At 47.5% G+C, this 19,201-nt stretch overlaps 2 non-coding genes across 2 annotated transcripts; one reads left to right on the plus strand and one right to left on the minus strand.

The window, feature by feature from the left end:
- The first annotated feature begins 2,953 nt into the window (after positions 1-2,953).
- On the plus strand, positions 2,954-3,116 carry LOC137317701 (U1 spliceosomal RNA). The gene has a single exon (XR_010961747.1). It is a non-coding gene; the product is annotated as a U1 spliceosomal RNA (small nuclear RNA).
- A 10,559-nt stretch (positions 3,117-13,675) lies between these two features.
- Positions 13,676-13,748, minus strand: trnam-cau (transfer RNA methionine (anticodon CAU)). The gene has a single exon. It is a non-coding gene; the product is annotated as a tRNA-Met (tRNA).
- Between the last annotated feature and the right edge of the window lie 5,453 nt (positions 13,749-19,201).

Below are 19,201 nucleotides of genomic sequence, written 5' to 3' on the forward strand. Positions count from 1 at the left end.
GCTTCTTCTTCCAAAAGGTGCACAGAGAGAGCTCTGTGATCAGCAGCCTGAAGGAAGAGAACGGCTCGGTCACGTCCTCGCAGCCCGACATACTGAGGATCTGCAAATCCTTTTATGCCGGACTGTACGACGCGAAGCCCACAGACAGCGCGGCCTCCCACTCCTTCTTGTCGTCTATCACGGAGGTTCTAGACGACAGCAAGCGGGAGAGTCTGGATCACCCGCTAACTCTGGACGAACTGACAAAGGCCGTCCGATCCTTCGAGAAGAGTAAGACTCCCGGAAGCGACGGCTTACCGGTGGAGTTGTACTCGGCTCTGTGGGACTGGATAGGCCCAGACCTGCTGGAAGTGTACGGGGGTATGCTTCTGGCAGGCAGCATGTCAGAGTCCATGAGGAAAGGCATCATCACCCTCATCTACAAACGGAAGGGGGAGAGGGAAGAAATCAAAAATTGGCGACCCATCTCACTACTTAACGTGGACTACAAAATTCTGTCCAAGGTCATCGCCAATCGGGTCAAGTCAGCCCTGGAGGTGGTGATCCACCCCGATCAGACCTGCGCCGTACCCGGCAGGAAGATCTCTGATAGCCTGGCGCTACTCAGGGATACGATTGCCTACGTACAGGACAGGGGGGTGAACACCTGCCTGATCAGCCTGGACCAGGAGAAGGCCTTTGACAGAATATCCCACACGTACATGATGGACGTGCTCTCCAAAATGGGGTTTGCGGAGGGAATCCGCAATTGGATCCAACTGCTCTACACAAACATAAGTAGCGCAGTTTCAATCAATGGGTGGGAATCAGAAAGCTTTCCGATCAAATCTGGAGTCAGGCAGGGCTGTCCTCTCTCCTCCGTCTTGTTCGTGTGTTGCATCGAACCCTTTGCCGAGTCCATCAGGAGGGATGCGGGCATAAGAGGGGTGACGATCCCAGGCAGCGGAGGCACTCAGGTCAAGGCCTCCCTGTACATGGATGACGTCGCCGTCTTTTGCTCGGATCAGCTGTCGGTCCGCAGATTGATGAGCATCTGCGACCAGTTCGAACTGGCCTCGGGGGCCAGGGTAAATCGTAGCAAGAGCGAGGCCATGTTCTTTGGGAACTGGACCGACCGATCCTTTGTCCCCTTCACCGTCAGGTCGGATTACCTGAAGGTGCTGGGGATCTGGTTCGGGGGGGCCGGGGCGTGCACCAAAAACTGGGAGGAGCGTATCTCCAAGGTTAAGCAGAAACTGGGACTGTGGCATCAACGATCCCTCTCGATCGTGGGCAAGAACCTGGTCATCAGGTGCGAGGTGCTCTCGGTGTTGCTGTACGTGGCGCAGGTCTGGCCCATACCTCGCTCCTGCGCCGCGACAGTCACCCGAGCCATCTTCCACTTCGTCTGGAGATCAAAAATGGACCGTGTCCGCAGGGTCACGATGTACAAATCTCCAGAGAAAGGGGGGAAAGGCGTGCCCAACGTGGCCCTCATCCTGATGGTCACCTTTGTGTGCGGCTGCATCAAGCTGTGCATAGACCCTCAGTACGCAAACACAAAGTGTCACTCCGTGCTGAGGTTCTACCTGTCCCCGGTGTTGAGAAGGATGGGCCTGGCCACGCTGCCACGGAACGCTCCGTCCAGTTGGACCGTTCCGCCCCACCTGTCCTTCGTGGAAAGGTTTGTGCAGGAAAACACCTTTGACCACAAGGCGATCAGCAAGTGGTCCGCACGTAACGTCCTCGAGACCCTGCGGGAAAAGGAGATGGTGGATCCTGTCGGTTGGTTCCCCGAGCAGACTGTCAATGTCATTTGGCAGAACGCCTCATCGCCAGAACTTTCAAACAAGCACCAAGACCGAGCTTGGCTGGTGGTGAGAAGGGCCCTTCCCGTCAGATCCTTCATGCAATCCCGGACTCTCAGCGCCACCGCGCGCTGTCCCAGAGGAGGCTGCGGTGGAGACGAGACCGTCACCCATCTCCTTATGGAATGTGCCTTTGCAAAGAAGGTCTGGAGAGAGATGCAGTGGTATCTGTCCAGGTTCGTCCCGAGCAGTTCCGTAACACAGGTTTCTGTGCTCTACGGGCTGTTCCCGGGGACGCACACTGAGACGGACATCAGCTGCTGCTGGAAGACCATCAACTCGGTGAAAGACGCCCTTTGGTCTGCCCGAAACTTGCTGGTCTTCCAGCACAAGGAGCTGTCCTCGACCGAGTGTTGCAGACTGGCACATTTCAAGGTCCAGGACTACGTGCTGAGGGATGCACTGAGGATGGGTGCGGCCGCCGCAAAGGCCCTGTGGGGAAAGGCAACCGTTTAGAGCCTTCCCGCCATTGTAAACCGAGGGGCTGCAATCAGGGAAAAACCCCCTCGGGCAGAATGTAAAATTCAAATTCCTGTAATGTACCTGTAATGAATCTGAAATGAATCTGTAAGCAATAATCTGTGTTGAGTATGATGCAATGAGACACCCTAGAGTGTCATGAACTGTAATTATGTCCAATGTGTTCATTGAACTGTACTTGACGTAACCTGCAAATTGTATAATCTGTATTGTGTACGTTTGGAAAGTGATATGACAACTGTATTGTATGTACTGCTGCAAATTTTATGAATAAAGTATATTTTTTGGAAAAAAAAGATTCAAGGCGAGGAGGGCGGTAGTGGGACAAGTGAAGAAACAAGAGATGAGCTGTAAATGGGCAGAGCCATTCAGGAATGCTCCGTTCCATCCGGCGAATGGGGGGCGCTCTTTCCTTTTATGGGTGATATGCAAATGAGGCAGCGAATACTGTTGAATCTGCAAAAACGATCATATTTAACCAAAGAAATGATGGAAAAACAATGATTCTTACATTTCCAGTAAACATTCCTTATAAAAATGGAAAATGAACGTTTAAAATTCTTATTTGCCCTAATGTGAAAGAGTGTTGACTGCCGTTGGATGGAAATTTGCAACACCATTCGAGCATACTTACCTGGCAGGGGAGAGACCTTGATCAGGAAGGAGGTTCTCCCAGGATGAGGCTAACCCATTGCACTCCGGATGTGCTGACGCCTGCGATGTCCCCAAATGCGGGATACTCGACTGCAAAATTTGTGGTAGTGGGGACTGCGTTCGCGCTCTCCCCTCGTTCATGACTAAAAACAGAAATAATGTGTGCTCCCAGAGCGGTGACTTTAATGGCAACTTCGAATCACTGCCTATCTGAGCTGTGATGTGGAGACGCCGGTGATGGACTGGGGTTGACAATTGTAAACAATTTTACAACACCAAGTTATAGTCCAGCAATTTTATTTTAAATCCCACAAGCTTTCGGAGGCTTCCTCCTTCGTCAGGTGAAGCCTCCGAAAGCTTGTGGAATTTAAAATAAATTTGTTGGACTATAACTTGGTGGTGTAAAATTGTTTACAATCTGAGCTATCACCTGGAAGGACTTGCTGGCCGATTAACAATGGTGTTCGTCGTTCTTTTCTGCAAAATACCTAGTAACCCTTAGATATTAAAGCATTTCTAGGACAGGGCGCTGAGATGCAGCCACCGCAAAAGCTCGATGGGGAAAGGCAACATTTTAGGACACTCTTGCCATCGTAGGCTGAGGGACTGGAAACCAAAAAAAACTCCTTGTAATGACTGTAATTGCTGTAATGTAACTGTAATCTATACTGATTGCAAGTGCAATGAGGCACCCTGGAGTGTCATGAACTGTATTTATCATGTATGACATGTAGTTGTATTGTGATAGTTGCATTGTTCTGTTTACCTTTACAATTTTTATGAATAAAGTATATTTTTGAAATATATAAATAAAAACATCGCCAGAAGTTTCAAACAAGCACCAAGACATAGCTTGGCTGGTGGTGAGAAGGGCCCTTCCTTTCAGATCCTTCTTGCACTCCCGGTCTCTCAGCGCCACCGCACATTGTCCCCGAGGAGGCTGCGGTGCAGACCAAACCGTCACCCATCTCATTCTGGAATGCGCCTTTGCAAAGAAGGCCTGGAGAGAGATGCAGTGGTATCTGTCCAAGTTCGTCCCGAGCAGCTCCGTAACACAGGACTGTGTGCTCTACGGGCTGTTCCCGGGGACGCACACCGAGACAGACATCAACTGCTGCTGGAAGTCCATTAACTTGGTGAAAGACGCCCTTTGGTCTGCCCGAAACCTGCTGGTCATCCAGTGCATGGAGCTGTCCTCGACCGAGTGTTGCAGACTGGCACGTTCCAAGGTCCAGGACGACGTGCTCAGGGACGCACTGAGGATGGGTGCGGCCACCGCAAAGGCTCTGTGGGGAAAGGCAACCGTTTATAGCCTTCCCGCCATTGTATACCGAGGGGCTGAAATCAGGGGAAAAAAAACCCTGTGCAGAATGTAAAATTCAAATTGCTGTAATGTACCTGTAATGAATCTGTAATGTACCTGTAATGAATCTGTAATCAACAATCTGTGTTGCGTATAATGCAATGAGACACCCCATAGTGTGATGAACTGTAATAATGTACAATGTGTTCATTGAACCGTACTTGATGTAACCTGCAAATTGTATAATCTGTATTGTGTACGTTTGGAATGTGATATGACAACTGTACTGTATGCATTGCTGCAAATTTTATTAATAAAGTACATTTTTTTGAAAAAGAAAAGCTGGAGTAAACCATTGGGACGGGAGAAATCTATTGGTGTTCCAGATATCTATTGGGGCTTCCGGTAATCTATTGATGGTCCAGAAACCACTGGGACAGGAGAAAGGAGCCACACAAGAGATTGTTACACAAGATTAGGGCTCATAGGATTGGAGGTAATATATTAGCATGGATTGACGATTGGTTAACGGACTGGAAAAAAGGAGTAAGGAATAAATGGGTCATTTTCGGGTTGGCAGGTAGTAACGAGACGGGTGCCGCAATGATCAGTGCTGGAGCCTCAGCTGTTTACAATCCATATCAATGACTTATAGGAGGGGACCGAGAATAATGTATCCAAACTTGTTGACGATACAAAGGTGGGAAAGTAAGTGGTGAGGAGGACGCAAAGAGGCTTCAAAGGGATATAGACAGGTTAAGTGAATGGGCGAGAAGGTGGCAAATAGAGTATAATGTGGGGAAATGTGAGGTTATTCACTTTGGTAGCAAGAATAGAAAAGCAGAATATTTTTTTAAATGGTGAGAGACTCAGAAATGTTGTAATCAGGGGGATTTGGGTTTCCTTGTACACGAATCAAAGAAAGTTAACATGCAGGTACAGCAAGCAATTAGGAAGGGAAATGCTATGTTATCCAATATTTCAAGGGGGTTGGAGTACAAGAATAAGGAGGTCTTGCTGCAAATATATAGGACTTTGGTGAGACCACATCTGGAGTACTGTGCACAGTTTTGGTCTCCTTACCTAAGGAAGGATATACTTGCCTTAGAGGGCGTGCAACGAAGGTTCACTGGATTGATTCCTGGGATGAGAGGGCTGTCCTATGAGGAGATATTGAGTAGAATGGGCTCAAGTTCTCTGGATTTTAGAAGAATGAGTGGTGATCTAATTGAAACGTATAAAATTCTTAGAAGGCTTGACAAGGTAGATGCAGAGAGGCTGCTCTCCCTGGCTGGAGACTCTAGAACTAGGGGTCATAGTCTCAAGATGAGGGGTCGGCCATTTAGGACCGAGAAGAGGAAAAAAAATACTCAGCGGGTTGTGAATCTTTGGAATTTTCTGCCCCCCCCCCCCCCCCCCCAGAGGGCTGTTGATGCTCAGTTGTTGAATATCTTCAAGACTGACATCGATCGATTTTTGGACACTGAGGGAATCAAGTGATATGTGGATACGGTGGGAAAGTGGAATTGAGGTCGAAGTTCAGCCATGATCTTATTTAATGGAGGAGCAGGGTCCAGGGGCCGTATGGCCTACTTCTGCTGTACTGTACAGGAAAATCTATGCACCAACCAACTCGACATCTTTGCTTCACAATTTGGCAAAGGTTTTGCTATTTAACAATAAAAGAGGAAGAACTTTAATTTATAAAGCGCCCTTCACGATCAAAGCAGGTCCGAAAGCGATTTGTAGCCAATGAAGTGTTTTTTGTAATGTAATCACTGTTGTAATGTAGGAACATAGCAGCCGATTTTCACAGAGCAAGGTCCCATAAACAGCAATGTAATAATAAGCAGATCATCTGTACTGGTGATGTTGGTTGAGGGATAAACATTGACCAGGACACTCGGTTGAACTCGCCTGCTTTTTTTCCAATAGTGCATTAGACTATTTCACGTCCACCTGTGAGAGAATATAGAGCCTCTGTTTAATGTCTTATCTGAAAGACAGATCCTCTCAGAGTACCAAACTCCATTAGTTCTGCACTGGACTAATCCAGTAAGCCTAGATTTTGTGCTGAAGTCTCTGGAGTGGGAGTCGAAACTACAATGTCCAATATCAGAGTTAAGGAGGCTATCAACTGGGCCACTACTGACACCTTACAACAAAGCCCAGCGAGTTCAATTACTAATACATTATAAATCATATGCCTGCACCTAATATTGTTTTTAAAAAGTACTTACACTTCTGCGTCACCTCTTTCCATTAGAAATTCCTATATTGTATTAATTTTTACAATAAAAAACTGCCTCTGTAAATGTGAAATGCTGTAATTACACCTGTCCACCAGAGGTGACGCTGTAGAACCTCGATTCTATAACTCCCACCTTCTCAGCATGTTTGCAAAAACCTCTGATATTTCAACAAACTCTACTTGCTTCAGAAATTGCCAGATATTTTACTACTTTACTGTAAATCTACAACAATTTTAAACAAAGTATGCATACACTTCCTAATATAGACAAACAAATACATAACGTCGGACTTTAAAAGGAGATTTACAGAATACAAACTCATTATTTCGCCAGATGAATGCAGTATGTGAGTGGATGATAGTTGCACAATACAAATTGATTATTGATCCAGTAAAATGCAGTGAGTGGGGGATAGTTACATAATATATATTGATTATTGATCCAGTAAAATGCAATGAGTGGAGGATAGTTACATAATATAAATTGATTATTTCTCCAGCAATATTTCAATCGAGAGCTGGACCTCTTTCAGGCTGGGGAAGATCATCGCATGCAAAAGGTAGGTAATGCATAGAATTATCCAGAGCCAGAATAACCTCCTACTCCAGTTTCGATCTCCTAAGGGTCGAGAGGAAACTCCAAGATTCCCCCTCCCCCCAGATTGGCCTGAGTTTTCATTTGTTTTTTCGCCTCTCGCAGGAGATGGCGTAGTTTTGGGTGGAGTGGGGATTCTATTTAGTGTGAAACACAAGGTATGAGAATTGCATGAGACAGGCTGGATGCACCAGAGTATCTTTTGCTGTTAGTTCTTGTTCGTATGTTTGTATGTTTGTAAAATGCAATGCGGGGAGGATAGTTACATAATCCAAATTATGTGTGTAAAATTAATCCCAGTCAGTTACAGCAGTGAAAGATGGGGGAATTACCCAATCATCTCCATTCTGGCCGAAAACAGTGGCCACACTACTTGCAGCCCTAAATAAATGGTGAATTTCAGCTATAAGCGGGGTTGAGTGGTGCGGGCGAATTAAAGATCTAAAATGAAATTGAGAGTGCATTGGCCGCGAATCGAACACAGGTCACTCATGGGGAAAGCGAAATTTCGACCACTGATCTTCAGCAAAGTGATGGAAGGTTTCATCGATGGTGCTATCTAGCGGCACTTACTCACAAATAACCTGCTCACTGATGCTCAGTTTCGGTTCCGCCAGGATCACTCGGCTCCAGACCTCATTACAGCCTTGGTACAAACATGGACATAAGAGCTGAATTCCAGAGGTGAGGTAAGAGTGACTGCCCTTGACATCAAGGCAGCATTTGACCGAGTGTGCCACCAAGGAGCCCGAGTAAAATTGAAGTCAACGGGAATCAGGGGGAAAACTCGCCATCGGCTGGAGTCACACCTAGCAAGAAGGAAGATGGTAGTGGTTGTTGGAGACCAATCATCTCAGCCCCAGGACATTGCTGCTGGAGTTCCTCAGGGCAGTGTCCTAGGCCCAACGATCTTCAGCTGCTTCATCAATGACCTTCCCTCCATCATAAGTTCTGAAATGGGGATGTTCGCTCATGATTGCACAGTTTTCAGTTTCATTCGCAACCCCTCAGATAATGAAGTCCGTGCCCGCATGCAGCAAGACCTGGACAACATCCAGGCTTGGGCTCATAAGTGGCAAGTAAAATTCGCGCCAGACAAGTGCCAGGCAATGACCATCTCCAACAAGAGAGAGTCTAACTATCTTACCATTGGCATTCAACGGCATTACCATCGCCGAATCCCCCACCATTAACATCCTGGGGGTCGCCATTGACCAGAAACTTAACTGGACCAGCCACATAAATACTGTGGCTACAAGAGCAGGTCAGAGGCTGGGTATTCTGCGGCGAGTGACTCAACTCCTGACTCCCCAAAGCCTTTCCACCATCTCCAAGGCACAAGTCAAGAGTTTGATGGAATACTCTCCACTTGCCTGGATGAGTGCAGCTCCAACAACACTCAAGAAGCTCGACACCATCCAGGACAAAGCAGCCCGCTTGATTGGCACCCCATCCACCACCAGGAAGTAATGCTCAGGGTGGATAAGGGGGAACCAATGGATGCAGTATATTTGGATTTCCAAAAGACGTTCGATAAGGTACCATATAAAAGATGACTGCACACGATAAGAGCTCATGGTGTTGGGGTAATATACTGGCATGGATAGAGGATTTGCTAACTAACAGAAAACAAAGAGTCAGGATAAAAGGGTCATTTTCCAAATAACAATCTGTAACTAGTGGGGTGCCACAGGGCTCCGTGCTGGGGCCTCAACTATTTACAATATATATCAATGACTTAGATGAAGGAACAGAGTATCTTGTGGCCAAGTTTGCTGATGATACAAAGATAGGTGGAAAAGCAAGTTGCGATGAGGGCACAAAGTGTCTGCAAAAGGATATTGTCAGGTTAAGTGAATGGGCAAACATTTGGCAGATGGAATATAACGTGGCAAAATGTGAAGACATCCACTTTGAGAGGAAAAATAAAAAAGCAAATATTAATTGAATGGAGAAATACTACAAAATGCTGCAGTACAGAGGGATCTGGGTGTCCTCGTACATGAAACACAAAAAGACAACATGTAGGTGCAGCAGGTAATCCGGAAGACAAACGGAATATTGGCCTTTATTTATGTGGGAGCGGAGTGTAAAAGCAGGGAAGTCATGCTAAAACTGTACAGGGTGCTGGTGAGACCGCACCTGGAGGACAGCATACAGTACTGGTGCCCTTATTTAAGGAAGGACATACTTGCATTGGAGGCAGTTCAGAGAATCATAGAAGTTTACAACATGGAAACAGGCCCTTCGGCCCAACATGTCCATGTCGCCCAGTTTATACCACTAAGCTAGTCCCAATTGCCTGCACTTGGCCCATATCCCTCTATACCTATCTAACCCATGTAACTGTCCAAATGCTTTTTAAAACACAAAATTGTACCCGCCTCTACTACTGCCTCTGGAAGCTCATTCCAGACACTCACCACCCTTTGAGTGAAAAAATTGCCCCTCTGGATCCTTTTATATCTCTCCCCTCTCAGCTTAAATCTATGTCCCCTCGTTATAGCCTCCCCTACCTTTGGGAAAAGATTTTGACTATCTACCTTATCTATGCCCCTCATTATTTTATAGACTTCTATAAGATCACCCCTTAACCTCCTACTCTCCAGGGGAAAAAGTCCCAGTCTATCTAACCTCTCCCTATAAGTCAAACCATCAAGTTCCGGTAGCATCCTAGTAAATCTGTTCTGCACTCTTTCTAGTTTAATAATATCCTTTCTATAATAGGGTGACCAGAACTGTACACAGTATTCCAAGTGTGGCCTTACTAATGTCTTGTACAACTTCAACCAGACATCCCAACTCCTGTATTCAATGTTCTGACCAATGAAACCAAGCATGCCGAATGCCTTCTTCACCATCCTATACACCTGTGACTCCACTTTCAAGGAGCTATGAACCTGTACTCCTAGATCTCTTTGTTCTATAACTCTCCCCGACGCCCCACCATTAACGGAGTAGGTCCTGGCCTGATTCGATCTCCCAAAATGCATCACCTCACATTTATCTAAATTAAACTCCATCTGCCATTCATCGGCCCACTGGCCCAATTTATCAAGATCCCGTTGCAATCCCAGATAACCTTCTTCACTGTCCACAATGCCACCAATCTTGGTGTCATCTGCAAACTTACTAACCATGCCTCCTAAATTCTCATCCAAATCATTAATATAAATAACAAATAACAGCGGACCCAGCACCGATCCCTGAGGCACACCGCTGGTCACAGTCCTCCAGTTTGAAAAACAACCCTCTACAACCACCCTCTGTCTTCTGTCGTCAAGCCAATTTTGTATCCAATTGGCTACCTCACCTTGGATCCCGTGAGATTTAACCTTATGTAACAACCTACCATGCGGTACCTTGTCAAAGGCTTTGCTAAAGTCCATGTAGACCACATCTACTGCACAGCCCTCATCTATCTTCTTGGTTACTCCTTCAAAAAACTCAATCAAATTCGTGAGATATGATTTTCCTCTCACAAAACCATGCCGACTGTTCCTAATCACTCCCTGCCTCTCCAAATGCCTGTAGAAGGTTCACCTGGTTGATTCCAGGTATGGATGGGTTGTCTCATGAGGAAAGATTGTACAGGTTGGGTCTATACTCGTTGGAGTTTAGAAGAATGAGAGGAGACCTAACCGAAAAATACAAGATTCTGAGGGGACTCGATAGGGTAGATGCTGAGAGGATGGAACCCCTCATGGAGGAATCTAAAACTAGGGGCCATAGTCTCAGAATAAGGGTTCGCACGTTTAAGACGGAAATGAGGAGGAATTTCTTCTCCCAGAGGGTCATGAATCTTTGGAATTCTTTACCCCAAAAAGCTGTGGAGGCTGAGCCATTGAATACATTCAAGGCTGAGTCAGACAAATTTTTGGTCAGCAAGGGAGTCAAAGGATATGGGGAAAAGGCGGGAAAGTGGAGTTGAGGTAAAAATCAGATCAGCCATGATCTCATTAAATGGCGGAACGGGGTCGAGGGGCCGAATGGCCAACTCCTACTCCCATCTATTTTGTTCTTATGATCACAGGGTGAGGCCCTTTAACTGGACAGGTCACACCGTGAGATCTCATGGTGTGGCCCCTTTAACTGGACGGGCCATACCGTGAGACACGGTCTTTATTGTATTGTATTGCTTCGAAATTGTGAAATTTAATTTTAACTCTGTGTATTCTTAAATTTTATGTAGTAATGTATGTTCTGTAATAAAAAAAGTTTACAGAAACCTTCGAGTGAAATGGGAACCGAATCTACAATGGGCTTATCAGTAAACAGGCATGTTGTCCATTGCTCCACTGGCCCAACTGATACAAGGTAAGTAGGAGCTCACACTCCCAAAGCGCTGCGGTATGAGCAGGTACCGAGTCGATCTCGGTCATGCCCACACGATTCCACGAGCCCAGGAGTGTCAAAAGGCGCACAGTGAACAATCACCAAAGGGAAAAACCTTAACTGCTTCCCATGGATAGCTCAGCTGGTCGAATCGAAGTGTTTAATACAAAAGTAGATCAAAATCATCCTTAGTGTCGCTGGTTCGAAGTAGTGAACGTGCTTTTGGAATAAGCAGCAATTAGCTCATGGCCGTTCTCATAACTTTACAGACAGCCGATTGCTTAACATGTTGGCGCTGAGGCACAGGGCACCTCTTTTCCGTTCTCAAACATTCAAGCTTTCTGTGTCTGCCCGAAAACGGCTGTTTTGCTCGAGCATTTGCCTCTGCTCACCGGCAGGGAGTGCCTTTGCGTAACAATACTTCAAACCGCTTTCAGACAAAAGACTTCTGTCAGTCAGTCAGACAGACAGGGCCTTCGCTGATCCCTCAAACTCGGGGCCGCTGTTCCTTTCCGGTGACCTCGTCTGCCTTCCGCAGGCTCGGGCTCTTCTCAGCATCATTCACGATTGCTGTGGCTTCCAGTTCTACTGTTGCTCACTTGCTGATGCTCGATACTACCGATTGGAGTAAAGTATTGATTGTATTCAGGGAGGGGGCCAACCCAAGGCAAGATTTCTCTGCTGGTCGTGGAGCCGCTTGGAGGCGAGTGCGAAGCAGCTACTGTGAAGGGCAATTTACAATAAACAACCACAAATATGGAATAAAGGGGGCAATAGAAACATGGATACAGAATTAGCTGCGGGACAGGAAACAGAGAGTCGTGGTGAACGGTTGTTTTTTCGGACTGGAGGGAAGTATATAGTGGTGTTCCTCAGCGGTCAGTGCTGGGACCACTGCTTTTCTTGATATATATTAATGACTTGGACTTGGGTGTACAGGGCACAATTTCCAAATTTGCAGAGGACACGAAATTGTTTTTTATTCGTTCATGGGATGTGGGCATCGCTGGCCATCCCTCATCGCCCTTGAGAAGGTGGTGGTGAGCCGCCTTCTTGAACCGCTGCAGTCCGTGTGGTGAAGGTTCTCCCACAGTGGAAGGGTAGTAAACAGTAAGAAGAATAGTGATAGACTTCAAGAGGATATAGACACGCTGTTGTCATGGGCGGACACGTGGCAGATGAACATTAACGTAGAAAAATGCGAATTGATGCATTTCGGTGGGAATAACGAGGAGAGACAATATAAACTAGAGGGCACAATTCTAAAATGGGTACAGGAACAGAGAGATCTGGGGGTGTATGTGCACAAATCATTGAAGGTGACAGTGCAGGTTGAAAAAGCAGTTCAAACCATACGCGATCCATGGCTTTATAAATAGAGGCATAGAGTACAAAAGTATGGAAGTCATGATGAACCTTTATGAAACACTGGTTCGGCCATAACTGGAGTATTGTATCCACTCCTGGGCACCGCACTATAGGAAAGATGTGAAGGCCTTGCAGAGGGTGCAGAAGAGATTTACTCGAATGATTCCAGGGATGAGGGATTTTAGTTTCATGGATAGACTGGAGAAGCTGGGATTGTTCTCCTTGGAACAGAGACTGTTGCGAGCAGATTTGATAGAGGTATTCAAAATCATGAAGGATTTAGACAGAGTAGATAGAGAAAAACTGTTCCCATTGGCGGAAGGGTCAAGGACCAGATGACATATATTAAAGTTGATTGACAAAAGAACCAAATGTGGCAGGAGGAAAAACTTTTTTACGCAGCGAGTGGTTAGGATCTGGAATGCACTGCCCGAGGGGGTGATTCAATCATGGAAAGGAAAACAATTGCAGGGCTCCGGGGATGGGGCGGGGGAGTGGGACAAGCTGGATTGCTCTTGCATAGAGCTGGTGTGGACTCGATGGGCCGAATAGCCTCCTTCCGTGCTGTAACCTTTCTATGATTCTGATAGAGTGCTCGCTGAGCATGTGAGAGATAGTAGGATCGTTTCTTGCATTCTCCACTCACCTTTTGACTTGGGTCAATTGTCCAGAAACAAAAGTGGTGTCAGTTTTCAGCGAGCCCATGGTCCATGTACTTCTTAAGCTTCACTGCGTGCTACGGTACAGAGGGGTCAAGGGGCAGCAAATCTTTTGGTGTGCTGCAGGCAGCAAAAATTCTTGATTTTGGTCTTGAGCAAAGATGGAAAAAAAAAGCTTAAAGATGCCTTCTCTGAGGATTGAACTCAGGACCTTCAGATTATGAGACTGACGCGCTGCCTGCTGCGCTAAGAAGGCACTTGATCCATATATATCCAGGCAGCACTAACAAGTAGGACAGTTTGCAAGTTGTAAAATCATAAACTAATCGGCAGTTTGCAAAAAACTCTCCATCCAGGTGGAAATCGAACCAACAATCTTCTGAATTCTGGCCAGACACGTTCTCCATTGCTCCACTAACCCAGGTTGTGGAGAGTAAGGAGCAGCTCACACTCTCAAAGCGCTGCGGTATGAGCAGGTACCGAGTCAGTCTCGGTCATGCCCACGCAACTCCACGAGTCCGGGAGTGTCAAAAGGCGCACGGTGAACAATCACCTTTGCTGCTTCCCTTCGATAGCTCAGCTGGTAATGCGGAAAACTTGTAGAGATTAAATCTTGAAAGCAAAATTACTCTTAAATCGCTGGTTTAATTCCGGCGCAAAGTAGCAAACTTGCTTTTGGAGCGAATGGTGTTGAGCTCAAGGCCGCTTTCTTAACTTTACAGATTGCTTACTGCTTAAAATATTGGCGCTTTTCCTTTCTCAAACCTGAAAGCTTTCTGTGTCTGTCCGAACACGGCTGTTTTGCTCGAGCATTTTCCTCTGCTCACCAGCAGGGAGCGCCTTTGTGCAACAACACGTCAAACCGGACTCACTTTCAGGCAAAAAAGACTTCTCTCAGACAGTCAGACAGGTCTCTCGCTGCTCAGAGGAGTGCCGTTGAGCAGCAATTTTTTTTTATTTTCAAAATATACTTTATTTCATAAAATTTAAGGATGCATACAGTTCAGGGTAAAAATCGCAATTTCAATTCTAAACAATACAAAACAGATCGCACACACTCTGATCCCATTATTTCGATACAATGCAGAGTGCATTTCTTGTCATACATTCTGTATAATAAAAGGTGGGATGGCTTTACACGGTGATCTTTCCCCATAGAGCCCTTGTATAGGCCGCACCGTGCCTCAGTGCATCCCGCAGCAGATTTCCCTGGACCTTGGAGTGTGTCAGTCGGCAACACTCGGTCGTGGACCGCTCCTTCAGCTGGAAAACCTGTAGGTTTCGAGTGGACCAAAGGGCCTCCTTCACCGAGTTGATGGTCTTCCAGCAGCAGTCGATATCTGTCTCAGTTTACGTCCTGGGGAACAACCCATGGAGCACAGCGTCCTGTGTTACCGAGGTGTTGGGGATGAACTGGGACAGAGACAAACGCATCTCTCTCCACACATTCTGCGTGAAGGTCCAATCCACCAGAAGACGGACAACGGTCTCATCCCTGTTGCAGCTTTGAAGGCAGCTCGAGGTGGTGCTGAGATTCCGTGCGTGTTGGAAGGACCGCACTGGGAGGTCCCTTCTCACCACCATCCAGACCACATCCTGGTGCCTGTTGGTCAGTTCCAGCGACGAGATGTTCTGGCAAATGGCATCAACCGTCTGGTCGGTGAACTGCCCGAATGGATCCACCCTCTCATTTTCCTGCAGGACCCCCAGAACGTTTCTCGTCGACCACTGTCCGACGGCCTTGTGGTCGAAGTGGTTCCTCCTCAGGAAATTCTCCACCTGGGACAGTGGTGGGGGACTGTCTAGCTGGAAGGTACATCCTGCGTCTGCTCGGCCAGCATGGCCAGACCCAGTTTTCTCAGTGTATTGGACAGGTAGAAACTCAGCACGTAGTGACACTTGGTGATTGTGTATCGGGGCTCTACACACATCCTGAGGCAGCCACACACAAAAATATCCATCAGGATCAGGGCAGCATTAGGGACGCTTCTGCCCCCTTTGCCTGGGGACTTGTACATGGTGTCCCTGTGGACACATTCTACCTTGGACCTCCAGACAAATGGAAGATAGCTCGGGTGACTGTGGCGACCGAGCGGTGGGGAATGGGCCAGACCTGGGCCACGTAGAGCAACACCGCGAGTACCTCACACTTTATCACCAGGTTCCTGCCCGTTATTGAGCCCCCCAACACACCAAGCTTCTGTCTCGCCTTGGCTACCCGCTCCTCCCATTGCTTGCTGGAGACCTGGGGCCCCCCTGAACCAGGTAGCCGGACCTGACGGTGAAAGGGACAAAGGATCGGGTCTCCCACCTGCCATAGAACATGGCCTCACCCTTACTGTAGTTCACTCTGGACCCCGAGGCCAGTTCGTATCGTTCACAGATGCCCATCAGTCTGTGGACCGACTGCTGATCGGAGCAAAAGACGGTGACGTCATCCATGTGCAGGGAGGCCTTAACCTGAGAGCCTCCGCTGCCTGGGATCGTCATCCCCCTGATACCTGTGTCCTTCCTGATGGACGGGGCAAATAGCTCGATACAACACTTGAACAAGACCGCGGAGAGAGGACAGCCCTGCCTGACTCCAGATATGATTGGAAAACTCTCCCACTCCCGCCCATTGATTAGGAATGTGCTGCGGATGTCCACATAGGGCAGTCGGATCAAATCGCGGATTCCCTCCCCAAAGCCCATTTTGGAGAGCACGTCCATCATGTAGGTGTGAGATATTCTGAGCAAGGCCCTGTCCTGGACCAGGCTGATGAGGCAGGTGTTTAACCCCCTGTCCTGTATGTAGGCGATCGTATGCCTGGGCAGCACAAGGCTATCAGATATCTTCCTGCCGGGTACAGTACAGGTCTGATCCGGGTGGATCAACCGCTCCAGAGCAGACTTGAGCCTGTTGGCGATGGCCGCAGATAGAATTTTGAAGTCGTCATTTAGCAAGGAAATGGGTCGCCAATTTCTGATTTCTTCCCTCTCCCCCTTCTGCTTGTAGATGAGGGTGATGATGCTTTTCCTCATGGATTCTGACATGCTGCCTGCCAGAAGCAAACCCCCGTACACTTCCAGTAGGTCTGGACCTATCCAATCCCTCAGAGCTGACTACAACTCAACCGGTAAACCCTCGCTCCCCGGACTTCTACTCTTCTCAAGGACTGGACGGCCTTTGTCAACTCGTCCAAGGTCAATGACCAATCCAGGCTCTCCCACTCGCTGTCCTCTAAGAGAGAGAGGACAGGAAGGACTGGGAGGCTGTGCTGTCTCTGGACTTCGCGTCATACAGCCCGGCATAAAAGGATTTGCTGACTCTCAGTATGTCGGCCTGCGAAGACGGCACCGAGCCCTCTCCCTCCTTCAGGCTGCTGGTCACCAGAGGTCTCTCCATGCAGCTTCCAGAAGAAGAAGCGCGAGCACTTCTCGTCCTGCCCCACGGAGCGGACTCTGGACCAAAAGGTGATCTTTGAGGCCTCGGAGGTGAAGATTGAGACTTCTGGCCCTTCAACTCTCTGCGTTCCTCCCCAACATCGATCCCCATCGACTGCAGCTGGAGCAGATCCTGCATGCTTTTCTGGAGCTGGGACAATTTCCTCTGTCTCTCTCTCGTCCCCTTAACAGGACGGGTCAATCCGTGCGATCACAGGGTGGGGCCCCTTTAACTGGACAGGTCAAACCGTGAGATCACATGGTGAGGCCCCTTTAACTGGAGGTGTCACAACGTGAGATCACAGGATGAAACCTCTTTCACTGGACGGGTCACACCGTGAGATCATAGCGTGAGGCCCCTTTAACTGGAGGTGTCACACCATGAGATCACAGGTTGAAGCCTCTTTAGTTGGACGGGTCACACCGTGAGACCACACGGTGAGACCCCCTTTAACTGGACGGATCAAACCGTGAGATCTCAGGGTGAGACTGTTTTAACTGGCTGGGTCACACCGTGAGATAACAGAATGAGGCCTCTTTAACTGGACGGGTCACACCGAGAGAAATCAGGGAAAGGCTTTGTGATTCCAGGTGGTATGTCCTCGCTCAGCTAATTTAAATATGTGAGGTGACGAGAGTGTTGGAGAAATGAAGGCTTGAGATGGCAGAATCACAGGGTCTCAGCAGCAGTGGGACCAGGACTGTACTTTGTAACTGGTGCAGGGAAACAGCAGTGGGAACTGAAATCACAAAATCACAAGAGACTTAGAGGTCCATGTATATCGATCATTAAAATATCATGGACAGGCACAGAAAATAATCATAAAAGGCGAATGGAATGCTGGCCTTCATATCCAGAGGACCAGAATACGTGGGTAGAAGTTATGCTACAGCTGTATAAAGCCCTGGTTAGACCACAGCTGGATTACTGTGTTCAGTCCTGGGTACCACACCTTAGGAAGGACATATTGGCCTTGGGAGTGCAGAGCAGATTTACTGAAATGATACCTGGGCACTAAGGGTTCAATTACGAGGAGAGAGTAAACAAACTAGACTTGTGTTCCCTGGAATTTAGAAGATTAAGGGATAATTTGATCGCAGTTTTCAAGGTATTACGAGGAACTGATCGGTTCGATAGAGAGAAATTATTTCCGCTGTTTGGGGAGTCTCGGACTAGGGGCATAGCCTGAAAATTAAAGCCAGGACTTTCAGGAGTGAAGTTCGGAAACACTTCTACAGGGAAAGGGTGGGAGAAGTTTGGAAATCTCTTCATCAAACGGCAGTTGATGCTAGCTCAAATGTTAATTATAAATTTGATATTGAAAGATTTATGGTAACCAAAGGTATGAAGGGATTTGGGGCTAAGGCTGATATGTGGAGTTAGGTCACAGATTAAGCATGATCTCATTGAAAGTTGGAACATGCTCGAGGGACTAAATGGCCTAATCCTGTTCCGATCTTCCAATGTAACTATGTGTCAGCTTTCTGTGTTTATAAAGACTTCATTGTATTTCACTGCGTGTCCATCACTGTGAGGCCTCCCCTGGTGTGTCAGATTTCTGTGTTATAAACACTGCGGTGTATTTCACTCCTTGTACAACAATGTGAGGCCTCCCCTGGTCTATCAACTTTCAGTGATTATAAACACTTCACTGTATTTCATTCCTGCCCAACACTGCGAGGCCTCCCCTGGTGTATCAGCTTTCAGTGATTATAAACACTTCACTGTATTTCACTCCGTGCCCAACACTGTGAAGTCTCCCCTTGTGTATCAGCTTTCAGTGATTATAAACACTTCACTGTATTTCACTCCGTGCCCAACACTGTGAGGTCTCCCCTTGTGTATCAGCTTTCAGTGTTTATAAACACTTCACTGTATTTCACTCCGTGTCCTACACTGCGAGGCCTCCCCTAGTATGTCAGCTCCCTGTGTTTATAAACACTTCAATGCATTTCACTGCATTTCCAAAACTGTGAGGCCTCCCCTGGTATGTCAGCTCTCTGTATTTATAAACACGTCAATGTATTTCACTGCATTTGCAACACTGTGAGGCCTCCCCTGGTTTGTCAGCTCTCTGTATTTATAAACACTTCAATGTATTTCACTGCATTTCCAAAACTGTGAGGCCTCCCCCGGTGTGCCAGCTCACTGTGCTATAAATTGGGTCGTGTAACACCCGTTGTATCGGCGCTATGCGGCCTTCCAATGTGCCCAGATGGCGTCCGGAATGCGCGCACATAAATCTAGCGTGACGTGTTCCGTCGGCCACCTTGGAGGTGATG

Source organism: Heptranchias perlo, unplaced genomic scaffold, assembly GCF_035084215.1.
Source record: "Heptranchias perlo isolate sHepPer1 unplaced genomic scaffold, sHepPer1.hap1 HAP1_SCAFFOLD_63, whole genome shotgun sequence".
Classification (NCBI taxonomy): Eukaryota; Metazoa; Chordata; class Chondrichthyes; order Hexanchiformes; family Hexanchidae; genus Heptranchias; species Heptranchias perlo.